Raw genomic sequence first — 17,500 nt, 5'->3', positions numbered from 1 at the left:
TGCGCCTGGATGTTTGGACTTAGGTTTTGAAGCAAAAAAAATTTCCTCCAGGAGGCGGCGAGTCGAGTGGGAAAGCGTCGAAGTCGCACTTAACCCGGCTGAGATCGGCTGAAATATGCGCCTGGATGTTTGGACTTAGGTTTTGAGCAAAAAAAAAAATTTCCTCCAGGGAGGCGGGTCGAGTGGGAAAGCGTCCGGAAGCGCGCAGTGGGAAAGCTTAACCCGGCGAGATCGGCTGAAATATGCGCCTGGATGTTTGGACTTAGGTTTTGAGCGAAAAAATTTCCTCCAGGAGGCGGGTCGAGTGGGAAAGCGTCGAGAAGTCGCACTTAACCCGGCGAGATCGGCTGAAATATGCGCCTGGATGTTTGGACTTAGGTTTTGAGCGAAAAAATTTCCTCCAGGAGGCGGGTCGAGTGGGAAAGCGTCGAGAAGCGCACTTAACCCGGCCGAGATCGGGCTGAAATATGCGCCTGGATGTTTGGACTTAGGTTTTGAGCGAAAAAAAATTTCCTCCAGGAGGCGGGTCGAGTGGGAAAGCGTCGAGAAGTCGCACTTAACCCGGCTGAGATCGGCTGAAATATGCGCCTGGATGTTTGGACTTAGGTTTTGAGCGAAAAAATTTCCTCCAGGAGGCGGGGTCGAGTGGGAAAGCGTCGAGAAGTCGCACTTAACCCGGCTGAGATCGGCTGAAATATGCGCCTGGATGATTTTCGTTTGAAAATTGCACTAAGTCAACCCGGAGAAAGGTCCGACTTCCATACCCTCCGAGGCTCGAGTCAGGCCGACCGAGAGGCCTCTTCCGGGCACGATTCAAATTTCACCGCGACCCGGAGGTGGCCGTTTACCAGAACAACTTTTACATCAACTTTAATTTTTTTTTTTTTTTTTTTTTTTTTTTTTTCTCTAAAAACTCTGAAATTCGTGCCCTGCGTCGCGTCGCTGCTGCTAACAGAGGCGAGTCTGTGAGCGCAGGCCTTTGTAGAAAACATTCATCAGGGCCTTTAATAAATAAAATCATACCCAAATCTGTGTTATTGTGTGGGGTTAGTCTGTGGCGCAGGCCTTATGGAAAACATTCATCGAGGGCCTTTATTAAATAAAATCATGCCCAATAAAGAGTTAATGGGTCGGGTTAGTCTGTGGCGCAGGCCTTATAGAAAAACATTTTCCAGGGCCTTTATTAAATAAAATCACGCCCAATAAAGAGTTACTGTGTCGGGTTAGTCTGTGAGGCAGGCCTTAAAGAAAACTGTCATCAGGGCCTTTATTAAATAAAATCATGCCCATAAGAGTGTTATTATGCAGAGGTTAGTCTGTGGCGCAGGCCTTAAAGAAAACATTTATCCAGGGCCTTTATTAAATAAAATCATGCCCAATAAAGCGTTACTGTGTCGGGTTAGTCTGTGGCGCAGGCCTTATAGAAAACATTTTTCCAGGGCCTTTATTAAATAAAATCATGCCCAATAAAGCGTTACTGTGTCGGGTTAGTCTGTGGCGCAGGCCTTATAGAAAACATTTTCCAGGGCCTTTATTAAGTAAAATCATGCCCAACAAAGAGTTACTGTGTCGGGTTAGTCTGTGGCGCAGGCCTTAAAGAAAACTGTCATCAGGGCCTTTATTAAATAAAATCATGCCCATAAGAGTGTTATTATTAGCAGAGGTTAGTCAGTGAGCGCAGTGCTTATAGAAAACATTTTCCAGGGCCTTTATTAAATAAAATCACGCCCAATAAAGCGTTACTGTGTCGGGTTAGTCTGTGGCGCAGGCCTTATAGAAAAACATTTTCCAGGGCCTTTATTAAATAAAATCACGCCCAATAAAGAGTTACTGTGTCGGGTTAGTCTGTGAGGTAGGCCTTAAAGAAAACTGTCATCAGGGCCTTAATTAAATAAAATCATGCCCATAAGAGTGTTATTATAGCAGGGGTTAGTCAGTGGCGCAGGCCTTATAGAAAACATTCATCGAGGGCCTTTATTAAATAAAATCATGCCCAATAAAGAGTTACTGTGTCGGGGTCAGTCTGTGGCGCAGGCCTTATAGAAAACATTTTCCAGGGCCTTTATTAAATAAAATCACGCCCAATAAAGAGTTACTGTGTCGGGTTAGTCTGTGGCGCAGGCCTTATAGAAAAACATTCATCGAGGGCCTTTATTAAATAAAATCACGCCCAATAAAGCGTTACTGTGTCGGGTTAGTCTGTGGCGCAGGCCTTATAGAAAAACATTTTCCAGGGCCTTTATTAAATAAAATCACGCCCAATAAAGAGTTACTGTGTGTCGGGTTAGTCTGTGAGGTAGGCCTTAAAGAAAACTGTCATCAGGGCCTTAATTAAATAAAATCATGCCCATAAGAGTGTTATTATATGAGGGGTTAGTCAGTGGCGCAGGCCTTATAGAAAACATTCATCGAGGGCCTTTATTAAATAAAATCATGCCCAATAAAGAGTTACTGTGTGGGGGTCAGTCTGTGGCGCAGGCCTTATAGAAAACATTTTCCAGGGCCTTTATTAAATAAAATCACGCCCAATAAAGAGTTACTGTGTCGGGTTAGTCTGTGAGGCAGGCCTTATACAAAACATTCATCGAGGGCCTTTATTAAATAAAATCATGCCCAATGAAGAGTTACTGTGTCGGGGTTAGTCTGTGGCGCAGGCCTTATAGAAAACATTCATCAGGGCCTTTATTAAATACAATCATGCCCAATAAAGCGTTAATGTGTCGGGTTAGTCTGTGGCGCAGGCCTTAAAGAAAACTGTCATCAGGGCCTTTATTAAATAAAATCATGCCCAATGAAGCGTTACTGTGTCGGGTTAGTCTGTGGCGCAGGCCTTATAGAAACCATTTTTCCAGGGCCTTTATTAAATAAAATCATGCCCAATAAAGCGTTACTGTGTCGGGTTAGTCTGTGGCGCAGGCCTTATAGAAAACATTTTCCAGGGCCTTTATTAAGTAAAATCATGCCCAACAAAGAGTTACTGTGTCGGGTTAGTCTGTGGCGCAGGCCTTATAGAAAACATTGTTCCAGGGCCTTTATTAAATAAAATCATGCCCAATGAAGCGTTACTGTGTCGGGTTAGTCTGTGGCGCAGGCCTTATAGAAAACATTTTTCCAGGGCCTTTATTAAATAAAATCATGCCCAATAAAGCGTTACTGTGTCGGGTTAGTCTGTGGCGCAGGCCTTATAGAAAACATTTTCCAGGGCCTTTATTAAGTAAAATCATGCCCAACAAAAAGTTACTGTGTCGGGTTAGTCTGTGGCGCAGGCCTTATAGAAAACATTGTTCCAGGGCCTTTATTAAATAAAATCATGCCCAATGAAGCGTTACTGTGTCGGGTTAGTCTGTGGCGCAGGCCTTATAGAAAACATTCAATCAGGGCCTTTATTAAATAAAAACATGCCCAAATAAGTGCTATTGTGATGGGGTTAGTCTGTGACCCCAGGCCCTGTGTAAAACTGTCACCCAGGGCCTTTATAGAGTAAAATCATGCCCAATAAGGTTAGGGTTAGGGTTAGGGTTAGGGTTAGGGTTAGGGTTAGGGTTAGGGCTAGGGTTAGGGTTAGGGTTAGGGTTTGGGTTAGGGTTTAGGGTTAGGGCTAGGGTTAGGGTTAGGGTTAGGGTTAGGGCTAGGGTTAGGGTTAGGGTTAGGGTTAGGGTTAGGGTTAGGGTTAGGGTTAGGGTTAGGGTTAGGGTTAGGGTTAGGGTTAGGGCTAGGGTTAGGGTTAGGGTTAGGGTTAGGGTTAGGGTTAGTCTGTGGCGGGCCTTATAGAAAACATTCATCAGGGCCTTTATTAAATAAAATCATGCCCAAATAAGTGTTATTGTGATGGGGTTAGTCTGTGAGCGCAGGCCTTATAGAAAACATTCATCCAGGGTCTCTATTAAATAAAATCATGCCCAATAAGGTGTTACTGTGTAGGGTTAGTCTGTGAGCGCAGGCCCTTTGTAAAACATTCATCAGGGCCTTTATTAAATAATATCATGCCCAAATAAGTGTTATTGTGATGGGGTTAGTCTGTGAGCGCAGGCCTTATAGAAAACATTCATCCAGGGCCTTTATTAAATAAAATCATGCCCAAATAAGTGTTATTGTGATAGGGTTAGTCTGTGGCGCAGGCCTTATAGAAAACATTCATCCAGGGCCTTTATAGAATAAAATCATGCCCAAATAAGTGTTATTGTGATGGGGTTAGTCTGTGAGTGCAGGCCTTATAGAAAACATTCCTCCAGGGCCTTTATTAAATAAAATCATGCCCAATAAGGCGCTACTGTGTCGGGTTAGTCTGTGGCGCAGGCCTTTGTAGAAAACATTCATCAGGGCCTTTTTAAATAAAATCATGCCCAAATAAGTGTTATTGTGATGGGGTTAGTCTGTGAGCGCAGGCCTTATAGAAAACATTCATCCAGGGCCTTTATAGAATAAAATCATGCCCACATAAGTGTTATTGTGATGGGGTTAGTCTGTGAGCGCAGGCCTTATAGAAAACATTCATCCAGGGCCTTTATAGAAAAAAATTATGCCCAATAAGGTGTTAGTGTGTAGGGTTAGTCTGTGGCGCAGGCCCTTTGTAAAACATTCATCCAGGGCGAGAATGAAATAAAGCGATGCCCATTAAAGTGTTACTGCGTTGGGGTTAATGTGAGCCCAGGCCCTTTGGAAAATTGAAATCCAGACACGGGGTTCGTAAATGTGTGTGTCGAGAAGTCGCTCTTAACCCGGCCTTGATCGGCTGTAGCAGCGCCTGGATGTCTGGGCGTAGGTTTTGAGCGGCAAAAAATCCTCCAGGGTGGAGGGTCGAGTGGGAAAGCGTCCGAGTCGCACTTAACCCGGCGAGATCGGCTGAAATATGCGCCTGGATGTTTGGACTTAGGTTTTGAAGCAAAAAAATCCTCCAGGGTGGCGAAGTCGAGTGGGAAAGCGTCGGGAAGTCGCACTTAACCCGGCCGAGATCGTCTGAAATATGCGCCTGGATGTCTGGACTTAGGTTTTGAGCGGCAAAAAATACCTCCAGGGTGGAGGGTCGAGTGGGAAAGCGTCCGAGAAGTCGCGCTTAACCCGGCCGAGATCGGCTGAAATATGCGCCTGGATGTCTGGACTTAGGTTTTGAAAGCAAAAAAATCCTCCAGGGTGGCGGAAGTCGAGTGGGAAAGCGTCCGGGAAGTCGCACTTAACCCGGCGAGATCGTCTGAAATATGCGCCTGGATGTTTGGACTTAGGTTTTGAAAGCAAAAAAATCCTCCAGGGTGGCGGGAAGTCGAGTGGGAAAGCGTCGGGAAGTCGCACTTAACCCGGCCGAGATCGTCTGAAATATGCGCCTGGATGTCTGGACTTAGGTTTTGAGCGGCAAAAAATACCTCCAGGGTGGAGGGTCGAGTGGGAAAGCGTCCGAGAAGTCGCACTTAACCCGGCGAGATCGGCTGAAATATGCGCCTGGATGTTTGGACTTAGGTTTTGAAAGCAAAAAAATCCTCCAGGGTGGGCGAAGTCGAGTGGGAAAGCGTCGGGAAGTCGCACTTAACCCGGCGAGATCGTCTGAAATATGCGCCTGGATGTTTGGACTTAGGTTTTGAAAGCAAAAAATTTCCTCCAGGGTGGCGAAGTCGAGTGGGAAAGCGTCCGGGAAGTCGCACTTAACCCGGCGAGATCGTCTGAAATATGCGCCTGGATGTTTGGACTTAGGTTTTGAAAGCAAAAAATTTCCTCCAGGGTGGCGAAGTCGAGTGGGAAAGCGTCCGGGAAGTCGCTTAACCCGGCGAGATCGTCTGAAATATGCGCCTGGATGTTTGGACTTAGGTTTTGAGCGAAAAAAAATTTCCTCCAGGAGACCCGGGTCGAGTGGGAAAGCGTCGAAGTCGCACTTAACCCGGCGAGATCGGCTGGATGAAGCGCCTGGATGTCTGGACTTAGGTTTTGAAAGCAAAAAAATTTCCTCCAGGGCGGCGCGAAGTCGAGTGGGAAAGCGTCCGGGAAAGCGCGCTTAACCGGACTCGATCGGTCGGATGAAGCGCCTGGATGTTTGGACTTAGGTTTTGAGCGCAAAAATTTCCTCCAGGGCGGCGAAGTCGAGTGGGAAAGCGTCCGGGAAGGCGCGCTTAACCGGACTCGATCGGTCGGATGAAGCGCCTGGATGTTTGGACTTAGGTTTTGAGCGCAAAAAATTTCCTCCAGGGCGGCGAAGTCGAGTGGGAAAGCGTCGGGAAGGCGCGCTTAACCGGACTCGATCGGTCGGATGAAGCGCCTGGATGTTTGGACTTAGGTTTTGAGCGCAAAAAAATTTCCTCCAGGGGCCGGCGAAGTCGAGTGGGAAAGCGTCGGGAAGCGCGCTTAAACCGGACTCGATCGGTCGGATGAAGCGCCTGGATGTTTGGACTTAGGTTTTGAGCAAAAAAATTTCCTCCAGGGCGGCGAAGTCGAGTGGGAAAGCGTCCGGGAAGGCGCACTTAACCGGACTCGATCGGTCGGATGAAGCGCCTGGATGTTTGGACTTAGGTTTTGAGCGAAAAAATTTCCTCCAGGGCGGCGAAGTCGAGTGGGAAAGCGTCCGAGAAGTCGCACTTAACCCGGCGAGATCGGCTGAAATATGCGCCTGGATGTTTGGACTTAGGTTTTGAGCGAAAAAAATTTCCTCCAGGAGGCGGGGTCGAGTGGGAAAGCGTCGAGAAGTCGCACTTAACCCGGCCGAGATCGGCTGAAATATGCGCCTGGATGTTTGGACTTAGGTTTTGAGCGAAAAAAATTTCCTCCAGGAGGCGGGGTCGAGTGGGAAAGCGTCGAGAAGTCGCACTTAACCCGGCTGAGATCGGCTGAAATATGCGCCTGGATGTTTGGACTTAGGTTTTGAGCGAAAAAATTTCCTCCAGGAGGCGGGGTCGAGTGGGAAAGCGTCGAGAAGTCGCGCTTAACCCGGCTGAGATCGGCTGAAATATGCGCCTGGATGATTTTCGTTTTGAAAATTGCACTAAGTCAACTTCGAGGAAAGGTCCGACTTCCATACCCTCCGAGGCTCGAGTCAGGCCGACCGAGAGGCCTCTTCCGGGCACGATTCAAATTTCACCGCGACCCGGAGGTGGCCGTTTACCCAGAACAACTTTTACATCAACTTTTTTTTTTTTTTTTTTTTTTTTTTTTTTCTCTAAAAACTCTGAAATTCGTGCCCTGCGCGTCGCTGCTAACAGGGCGAGTCTGTGGCGCAGGCCTTTGTAGAAAACATTCATCAGGGCCTTTAATAAATAAAATCATACCCAAATCTGTGTTATTGTGGTGGGGTTAGTCTGTGGCGCAGGCCTTATGGAAAACATTCATCGAGGGCCTTTATTAAATAAAATCATGCCCAATAAAGAGTTAATGGGTCGGGTTAGTCTGTGGCGCAGGCCTTATAGAAAAACATTTTCCAGGGCCTTTATTAAATAAAATCACGCCCAATAAAGAGTTACTGTGTCGGGTTAGTCTGTGAGGCAGGCCTTAAAGAAAACTGTCATCAGGGCCTTTATTAAATAAAATCATGCCCATAAGAGTGTTATTATAACAGAGGTTAGTCTGTGGCGCAGGCCTTAAAGAAAACATTTATCAGGGCCTTTATTAAATAAAATCATGCCCAATAAAGCGTTACTGTGTCGGGTTAGTCTGTGGCGCAGGCCTTATAGAAAACATTTTTCCAGGGCCTTTATTAAATAAAATCATGCCCAATAAAGCGTTACTGTGTCGGGTTAGTCTGTGGCGCAGGCCTTATAGAAAACATTTTCCAGGGCCTTTATTAAGTAAAATCATGCCCAACAAAGAGTTACTGTGTCGGGTTAGTCTGTGAGCGCAGGCCTTAAAGAAAACTGTCATCAGGGCCTTTATTAAATAAAATCATGCCCATAAGAGTGTTATTATGCAGGGGTTAGTCAGTGAGCGCAGTGCTTATAGAAAACATTTTCCAGGGCCTTTATTAAATAAAATCACGCCCAATAAAGCGTTACTGTGTCGGGTTAGTCTGTGGCGCAGGCCTTATAGAAAAACATTTTCCAGGGCCTTTATTAAATAAAATCACGCCCAATAAGAGTTACTGTGTCGGGTTAGTCTGTGAGGTAGGCCTTAAAGAAAACTGTCATCAGGGCCTTAATTAAATAAAATCATGCCCATAAGAGTGTTATTATAGAGGGGTTAGTCAGTGGCGCAGGCCTTATAGAAAACATTCATCGAGGGCCTTTATTAAATAAAATCATGCCCAATAAAGAGTTACTGTGTGGGGGTCAGTCTGTGGCGCAGGCCTTATAGAAAACATTTTCCAGGGCCTTTATTAAATAAAATCACGCCCAATAAAGAGTTACTGTGTCGGGTTAGTCTGTGGCGCAGGCCTTATAGAAAAACATTCATCGAGGGCCTTTATTAAATAAAATCACGCCCAATAAAGCGTTACTGTGTCGGGTTAGTCTGTGGCGCAGGCCTTATAGAAAAACATTTTCCAGGGCCTTTATTAAATAAAATCACGCCCAATAAAGAGTTACTGTGTCGGGTTAGTCTGTGAGGTAGGCCTTAAAGAAAACTGTCATCAGGGCCTTAATTAAATAAAATCATGCCCATAAGAGTGTTATTATGCAGGGGTTAGTCAGTGGCGCAGGCCTTATAGAAAACATTCATCGAGGGCCTTTATTAAATAAAATCATGCCCAATAAAGAGTTACTGTGTCGGGGGTCAGTCTGTGGCGCAGGCCTTATAGAAAACATTTTCCAGGGCCTTTATTAAATAAAATCACGCCCAATAAAGAGTTACTGTGTCGGGTTAGTCTGTGAGGCAGGCCTTATACAAAACATTCATCGAGGGCCTTTATTAAATAAAATCATGCCCAATGAAGAGTTACTGTGTCGGGGTTAGTCTGTGGCGCAGGCCTTATAGAAAACATTCATCAGGGCCTTTATTAAATACAATCATGCCCAATAAAGCGTTAATGTGTCGGGTTAGTCTGTGGCGCAGGCCTTAAAAAAACTGTCATCAGGGCCTTTATTAAATAAAATCATGCCCAATGAAGCGTTACTGTGTCGGGTTAGTCTGTGGCGCAGGCCTTATAAAACCATTTTTCCAGGGCCTTTATTAAATAAAATCATGCCCAATAAAGCGTTACTGTGTCGGGTTAGTCTGTGGCGCAGGCCTTATAGAAAACATTTTCCAGGGCCTTTATTAAGTAAAATCATGCCCAACAAAGAGTTACTGTGTCGGGTTAGTCTGTGGCGCAGGCCTTATAGAAAACATTGTTCCAGGGCCTTTATTAAATAAAATCATGCCCAATGAAGCGTTACTGTGTCGGGTTAGTCTGTGGCGCAGGCCTTATAGAAAACATTTTTCCAGGGCCTTTATTAAATAAAATCATGCCCAATAAAGCGTTACTGTGTCGGGTTAGTCTGTGGCGCAGGCCTTATAGAAAACATTTTCCAGGGCCTTTATTAAGTAAAATCATGCCCAACAAAGAGTTACTGTGTCGGGTTAGTCTGTGGCGCAGGCCTTATAGAAAACATTGTTCCAGGGCCTTTATTAAATAAAATCATGCCCAATGAAGCGTTACTGTGTCGGGTTAGTCTGTGGCGCAGGCCTTATAGAAAACATTCAATCAGGGCCTTTATTAAATAAAAACATGCCCAAATAAGTGCTATTGTGATGGGGTTAGTCTGTGACCCCAGGCCCTGTGTAAAACTGTCACCCAGGGCCTTTATAGAGTAAAATCATGCCCAATAAGGTTAGGGTTAGGGTTAGGGTTAGGGTTAGGGTTAGGGTTAGGGTTAGGGCTAGGGTTAGGGTTAGGGTTAGGGTTTGGGTTAGGGTTAGGGTTAGGGCTAGGGTTAGGGTTAGGGTTAGGGTTAGGGCTAGGGGTTAGGGTTAGGGTTAGGGTTAGGGTTAGGGTTAGGGTTAGGGTTAGGGTTAGGGTTAGGGTTAGGGTTAGGGCTAGGGTTAGGGTTAGGGTTAGGGTTAGGGTTAGGGTTAGGGTTAGTCTGTGGTGTGGGCCTTATAGAAAACATTCATCAGGGCCTTTATTAAATAAAATCATGCCCAAATAAGTGTTATTGTGATGGGGTTAGTCTGTGAGCGCAGGCCTTATAGAAAACATTCATCCAGGGTCTCTATTAAATAAAATCATGCCCAATAAGGTGTTACTGTGTAGGGTTAGTCTGTGAGCGCAGGCCCTTTGTAAAACATTCATCCAGGGCCTTTATTAAATAATATCATGCCCAAATAAGTGTTATTGTGATGGGGTTAGTCTGTGAGCGCAGGCCTTATAGAAAACATTCATCAGGGCCTTTATTAAATAAAATCATGCCCAAATAAGTGTTATTGTGATAGGGTTAGTCTGTGAGCGCAGGCCTTATAGAAAACATTCATCAGGGCCTTTATAGAATAAAATCATGCCCAAATAAGTGTTATTGTGATGGGGTTAGTCTGTGAGTGCAGGCCTTATAGAAAACATTCCTCCAGGGCCTTTATTAAATAAAATCATGCCCAATAAGGCGCTACTGTGTCGGGTTAGTCTGTGGCGCAGGCCTTTGTAGAAAACATTCATCAGGGCCTTTTTAAATAAAATCATGCCCAAATAAGTGTTATTGTGATGGGGTTAGTCTGTGAGCGCAGGCCTTATAGAAAACATTCATCCAGGGCCTTTATAGAATAAAATCATGCCCACATAAGTGTTATTGTGATGGGGTTAGTCTGTGAGCGCAGGCCTTATAGAAAACATTCATCCAGGGCCTTTATAGAAAAAAATTATGCCCAATAAGGTGTTAGTGTGTAGGGTTAGTCTGTGAGCGCAGGCCCTTTGTAAAACATTCATCCAGGGCGAGAATGAAATAAAACGATGCCCATTAAAGTGTTACTGCGTTGGGGTTAATGTGTGAGCCCAGGCCCTTTGGAAAATTGAAATCCAGACACGGGGGGTTCGTAAATGTGTGTGTCCGAGAAGTCGCTCTTAACCCGGCCTTGATCGGCTGTAACGAGCGCCTGGATGTCTGGACGTAGGTTTTGAGCGGCAAAAAATCCTCCAGGGTGGAGGGTCGAGTGGGAAAGCGTCCGAGAAGTCGCACTTAACCCGGCCGAGATCGGCTGAAATATGCGCCTGGATGTTTGGACTTAGGTTTTGAAAGCAAAAAAATCCTCCAGGGTGGCGAAGTCGAGTGGGAAAGCGTCGGGAAGTCGCACTTAACCCGGCCGAGATCGTCTGAAATATGCGCCTGGATGTCTGGACTTAGGTTTTGAGCGGCAAAAAATACCTCCAGGGTGGAGAAGTCGAGTGGGAAAGCGTCCGAGAAGTCGCACTTAACCCGGCGAGATCGGCTGAAATATGCGCCTGGATGTCTGGACTTAGGTTTTGAAAGCAAAAAAATCCTCCAGGGTGGCGAAGTCGAGTGGGAAAGCGTCCGGGAAGTCGCACTTAACCCGGCGAGATCGTCTGAAATATGCGCCTGGATGTTTGGACTTAGGTTTTGAAAGCAAAAAAATCCTCCAGGGTGGCGGGTCGAGTGGGAAAGCGTCCGGGAAGTCGCACTTAACCCGGCGAGATCGTCTGAAATATGCGCCTGGATGTCTGGACTTAGGTTTTGAGCGGCAAAAAATACCTCCAGGGTGGAGAGGGTCGAGTGGGAAAGCGTCCGAGAAGTCGCACTTAACCCGGCGAGATCGGCTGAAATATGCGCCTGGATGTTTGGACTTAGGTTTTGAAAGCAAAAAAATCCTCCAGGGTGGCGAAGTCGAGTGGGAAAGCGTCCGGGAAGTCGCACTTAACCCGGCCGAGATCGTCTGAAATATGCGCCTGGATGTTTGGACTTAGGTTTTGAAAGCAAAAAATTTCCTCCAGGGTGGCGGGAAGTCGAGTGGGAAAGCGTCGGGAAGTCGCACTTAACCGGCCGAGATCGTCTGAAATATGCGCCTGGATGTTTGGACTTAGGTTTTGAAAGCAAAAAATTTCCTCCAGGGTGGCGAAGTCGAGTGGGAAAGCGTCCGGGAAGTCGCACTTAACCCGGCGAGATCGTCTGAAATATGCGCCTGGATGTTTGGACTTAGGTTTTGAGCGAAAAAAATTTCCTCCAGGAGACCGGGGTCGAGTGGGAAGCGTCGAGAAGTCGCGCTTAACCCGGCGAGATCGGCTGGATGAAGCGCCTGGATGTCTGGACTTAGGTTTTGAAAGCAAAAAAATTTCCTCCAGGGCGGGCGAAGTCGAGTGGGAAAGCGTCGGGAAGGCGCGCTTAACCGGACTCGATCGGTCGGATGAAGCGCCTGGATGTTTGGACTTAGGTTTTGAGCGCAAAAAAAATTTCCTCCAGGGCGGCGAAGTCGAGTGGGAAAGCGTCCGGGAAGGCGCACTTAACCGGACTCGATCGGTCGGATGAAGCGCCTGGATGTTTGGACTTAGGTTTTGAGCATAAAAAAATTTCCTCCAGGGCGGCGAAGTCGAGTGGGAAAGCGTCCGGGAAGCGCGCTTAACCGGACTCGATCGGTCGGATGAAGCGCCTGGATGTTTGGACTTAGGTTTTGAGCGAAAAAATTTCCTCCAGGGCGGCGAAGTCGAGTGGGAAAGCGTCGGGAAGGCGCACTTAACCGGACTCGATCGGTCGGATGAAGCGCCTGGATGTTTGGACTTAGGTTTTGAGCGAAAAAAATTTCCTCCAGGGCGGGCGAAGTCGAGTGGGAAAGCGTCGGGAAGCGCGCATAACCGGACTCGATCGGTCGGATGAAGCGCCTGGATGTTTGGACTTAGGTTTTGAGCGAAAAAAATTTCCTCCAGGGCGGCGAAGTCGAGTGGGAAAGCGTCGGGAAGGCGCACTTAACCGGACTCGATCGGTCGGATGAAGCGCCTGGATGTTTGGACTTAGGTTTTGAGCGAAAAAAATTTCCTCCAGGGCGGCGAAGTCGAGTGGGAAAGCGTCGGGAAAGCGCGCTTAACCGGACTCGTCGGTCGGATGAAGCGCCTGGATGTTTGGACTTAGGTTTTGAGCGAAAAAAATTTCCTCCAGGGCGGGCGAAGTCGAGTGGGAAAGCGTCCGGGAAGGCGCACTTAACCGGACTCGATCGGTCGGATGAAGCGCCTGGATGATTTTCGTTTGAAAATTGCACTAAGTCAACCGGGAAAAGTCCGACTTCCATACCCTCCGAGGCTCGAGTCAGGCCGACCGAGAGGCCTCCTCCGGGCATGATTCAAATTTTCCCGCGACCCTGGAGGTGGCGTTTACACAGGAACAACTTTTACATGGGTACGATTTTGGTGAGCAGCGTGTTTTGTGGACTTAGTCTCTGGCGCGAAAAAAAGTCGAAAAAGCGACTAAGTCCATATCGACTTAGGTTTTGAGCGCAATCTTTCTGAAGCTCGGGCGAGGAGCTATCGAGCGCTTCACCTGAAACACGGACACAGGCGCCGAGAGAGAGGGCGTTCGGCGGCGAGGCGTCCCCCTCGGCCGAAAGCGTGATCGATTGGGGCGGCAGCGCGCGCCTAGCCTAGAGACCCCGGCCAGCCAGCCCGCTGCCGCTATGGCTCGGGAGTGCCTGGCAGGGAGCACGGCGTGCAATGGGTTTACGTTTGGGCTTTGACAGCACGCGCGCGCGCCGGGCAATTTGGGCGTTCGTTCACGAGCAGGCCCCCTCAGCCGAGGAAGCGCGAACCCGCCGGAGGAGGCCTAGGCGGCGGTCAGAGCGCGAGAGTCCGTCACGGCGGGCGTGGAGGGCAGAACGCGGCAGCGTCCGGCGGCGCGCGCGGCGGGTACCCCGTCCCGTGAAACACACTTTTCGGCGTCGGCGCGATCCCAGCGGCCACCCACCCCAGCAGCGACCCCGCCGAGAAGGTTCGAGCAGCGCGTCGCCCTATGGCGGCGGTCTTAGCCGAGGTCAGCGGGGTCTGCCCAGGCCCCCTCCTCAGGCGGACTGAGACCCGTGTGTAGCAAAAAGCAGCGCTTAGCGTCGGTTGAGTCCCTCGACCCACAGGGGTTACCTGGTTGATCCTGCCAGTAACATATGCTTGTCTCAAAGATTAAGCCATGCAGGTCTAAGTGCACCACGGCGGTACAGTGAAACTGCGAATGGCTCATTAAATCAGTTATGGTCCCTTTGATCGCTCCACCGGTACTTGGATAACTGTGGCAATTCCAGAGCTAATACATGCAAGCGGCGCCGACCGGGCGACCGCCTCTCCTCGCGGGGCGGGAGGCTGAGGGCGCGATGCATTTATCAGATCAAAACCCATCCGGGCCCCGGGATCCGTCCTCGGACCGGTACCTTTGGTGACTCTAGATAACCTCGGGCGATCGCTCGCCCTTCGCGGCGGCGGCGATTCATTCAGTGTCTGCCCTATCAACTTTCGATGGTACATCAGGCGCCTACCATGGTGACCACGGGTGACGGGGAATCAGGGTTCGATTCGGAGAGGAGCCTGAAAGCGGCTACCACATCCAAGGAAGGCAGCAGGCGCGCAAATTACCCATTTCCGACTCGGGAGGTAGTGGCGAAAAATAACAATACAGGTCTCTTTCGAGGCCCTGTAATTGGAATAGCGTATCTTAAACACATGGCGAGGACCCATTGGAGGCAAGTCTGGTGCCAGCAGCGCGGTAATTCCAGCTCAATAGCGTATATTAAAGTTGCTGCAGTTAAAAAGCTCGTAGTTGGATCTCGGGATCTGGCTGGCGGTCGCCGAGGCGACCACCGCCCGTCCCAGGTCCCTGCCTCGGCGCCCCGGATGCCCTTGGCTGGGTGTCGGTCCGAGGGCCAAAGCGTTTACTTTGAAAAAATTAGAGTGTTCAAAGCAGGCGGCGTCGCCGCTGAATACGCAGCTAGGAATAATGGAATAGGACTCGGTTCTATTTTGTAGGTTTCTGGAACCGGAGCCATGATTAAGAGGGCGGCGGGGCATTGCGTATTGCGCGCTAGAGGTGAAATTCTTGGACCGGCGCAAGGCGAAAGCGAAAGCATTTGCCAAGAATGTTTTCATTAATCAAACGAAAGTCGGAGGTTGAAGGCGATCAGATACCGTCGTAGTTCCGACCGTAAGCGATGCCGACCAGCGATCGGCGGCGTTATTCCCATGACCGCCCGGGCGGCGTGCGGAAACCACAGTCTTTGGGTTCGGGGAGTATGGTTGCAAAGCTGAAACTTAAGGAATTGGCGGAAGGCACCACCAGGAGTGGAGCCTGCGGCTTAATTTGACTCAACACGGGAAACCTCACCCGGCCCGGACACGGAAAGGATTGACAGATTGATAGCTCTTTCTCGATTCTGTGGGTGGTGGTGCATGGCGTTCTTAGTTGGTGGAAGCGATTTGTCTGGTTCATTCCGATAGCGAGCGAGACTCCGGCTTGCTAAATAGTGGCGCGGCCACTTGGGTCGGCGTCAAAAACTTCTTAGAGGACAAGTGGCGTTCAGCCACGCGAGATGGAGCAATAACAGGTCTGTGATGCCCTTAGATGTCGGGGCTGCGCGGCGCCACAATGGGCGGATCAGCGTGTGTCTACCCTGCGCCGAGGCGCGGGTAACCAGCTGAACCCGCTCGTGATCGGGACTGGGGATTGAAACTATTTCCCATCAGCGAGAATTCCCAGTAGCGCGGGTCATAAGCTCGCGTTGATTAAGTCCCTGCCCTTTGTACACACCGCCCGTCGCTACTACCGATTGGATGGTTTAGTGAGGTCCTCGGACCCGGCCCGCCCGGGCCTCGCGCGAGCTCTGGCGGCGGGCGCCGGAAGGCGATCAAACTTGACTATCTAGAGGAAGTAAAAGTCGTAACAAGGTTTCCGTGGTGAACCTGCGGAAGGATCGTTATCGGCCCGGCCCGATCCAAGCGGAAACCGCCCGGGCGAGAGGCCTAGCCCACCTCCCCGTCTCAAGCTCGGGTGCGCGGCAGAGGCGGCGGCTCGGCGCGGCCTCCCCTCGGGCACCAGCCAGCGCGAGGCGCGATAAAAAAAAAAGGAACTTGACTGTCGCTGCACTCGGCGGCCCCGCTTTCAGCGGCGGGGCTGAGCGGGGCCCTGGCGAGTACCATACGGCCTCGGGACCGTGGGTTCAAAGTCTCCTCCCGCGAAGAGAGGCGCCCGTCGGGTAAAAAACCTCTATCCTATTTTACTCTATGATCCAGCGGCCGTGGCCGAGAGGTCTGCCGCTCAAAAACCCAAGGCGGCAAAGAACCGCACAAAAACCTAAGGCGAAGCGGAGAGAGATCCGCGAGAAAGAGCGCCGTTCCCCTGGGAGAAGCAGCGCACCTCCCGCGGAGGCAGGCAACCTACGCGGCGCCCATGACTGTCGCTGCACTCGGCGGGCCCCTGCTTTCCAGCGGCGGGGGCGCGAGAGAGGCCCTGGCGAGTACCCATACGGCCTCCGGGACCGTGGGTTCAAAGTCTCCTCCCGCGAAGGAGGCGCCCGTCGGGGTAAAAAAACCTCTATCCTATTTTACTCTATGATCCAGCGGCCGTGGCCGAGAGGTCTGCCGCTCAAAAACCCAAAGCGGCAAAAGAACCGCACAAAAACCTAAGGCGAGAGAGAGAGATCCGAGAGAACTTGACTGTCGCTGCACTCGGCGGGCCCCTGCTTTCCAGCGGCGGGGCTGAGCGAGGCCTGGCGGAGTACCATACGGCCTCGGGACCGTGGGTTCAAAGTCTCCTCCCGCGAAGGAGGCGCCCGTCGAGAGTAAAAAAACCTCTATCCTATTTTACTCTATGATCCAGCGGCCGTGGCCGAGAGGTCTGCGCGCAAAAACCCAAAGCGGCAAAAGAACGCAAAAAAAACCTAAGGCGGAGAGAGAGAGAGAGATCCGAGAGAACTTGACTGTCGCTGCACTCGGCGGGCCCCTGCTTTCCAGCGGCGGGGCGAGCGAGGCCCTGGCGGAGTACCCTTACGGCCTCGGGACCGTGGGTTCAAAGTCTCCTCCCAGCGAAGGAGGCGCCCGTCGAGTAAAAAACCTCTATCCTATTTTACTCTATGTTCCAGCGGCCGTGGCCGAGAGGTCTGCCGCTCAAACATCCAAGGCGGCAAAAGAACGCACAAAAACCTAAAGCGAAGCGGAGAGGATCGCGCGAGAAGAGCGCCGTTCCCCTGGGAGGAAGCAGCGCACCTCCGCGGAGGCTTGAGCAACCTACGCGGCGCCCCACCCCCTTGGCACGGGGTGGGGGCGAGGCATGAGCCTCTGAAAGACTTTGCTTTGCCAACCCCGGCGGGTACCCAGCAGGCCCGGGACCGTGGGTTCGAAGTCCCCCTCTCGCGGCGCCCGTCGAGCGACCCCCTTTGTATTTTGAACCCCACAAGCCTGTGCAGTTCGGCCTCGCCTCGGGCGCTAAACTCAAGCGCGGTGCGACTCTTAGCGGTGGATCACTCGGCTCGTGCGTCGATGAAGAAGCGCAGCCAGCTGCGAGAACTAATGTGAATTGCAGGACACATCGATCATCGACGCCGAGCGCGCTGCGGCCCGGGTCCGTCCGGGCCACGCCTGTCTGGTCGCTTTCCCATCGATCGGGACCTCCGGGTCGCGGCTGGAAAGCGTCGCAGGGGCTTCCCGCTCCCC

General features: G+C 50.2%; 1 pseudogene; it reads left to right on the top strand.

Moving 5' to 3' along the window:
- Positions 1-17,291: 17,291 nt before the first annotated feature.
- LOC122332120 lies at positions 17,292-17,439 on the top strand (annotated as a pseudogene).
- Positions 17,440-17,500: the final 61 nt, after the last annotated feature.

The sequence above is a fragment of the Puntigrus tetrazona genome, unplaced genomic scaffold (genome assembly GCF_018831695.1).
Source record: "Puntigrus tetrazona isolate hp1 unplaced genomic scaffold, ASM1883169v1 S000000003, whole genome shotgun sequence".
Classification (NCBI taxonomy): domain Eukaryota; kingdom Metazoa; phylum Chordata; class Actinopteri; order Cypriniformes; family Cyprinidae; genus Puntigrus; species Puntigrus tetrazona.
Note: the sequence above shows the minus strand (reverse complement) of the source record. Positions and strands in the feature narration are given on the sequence as shown.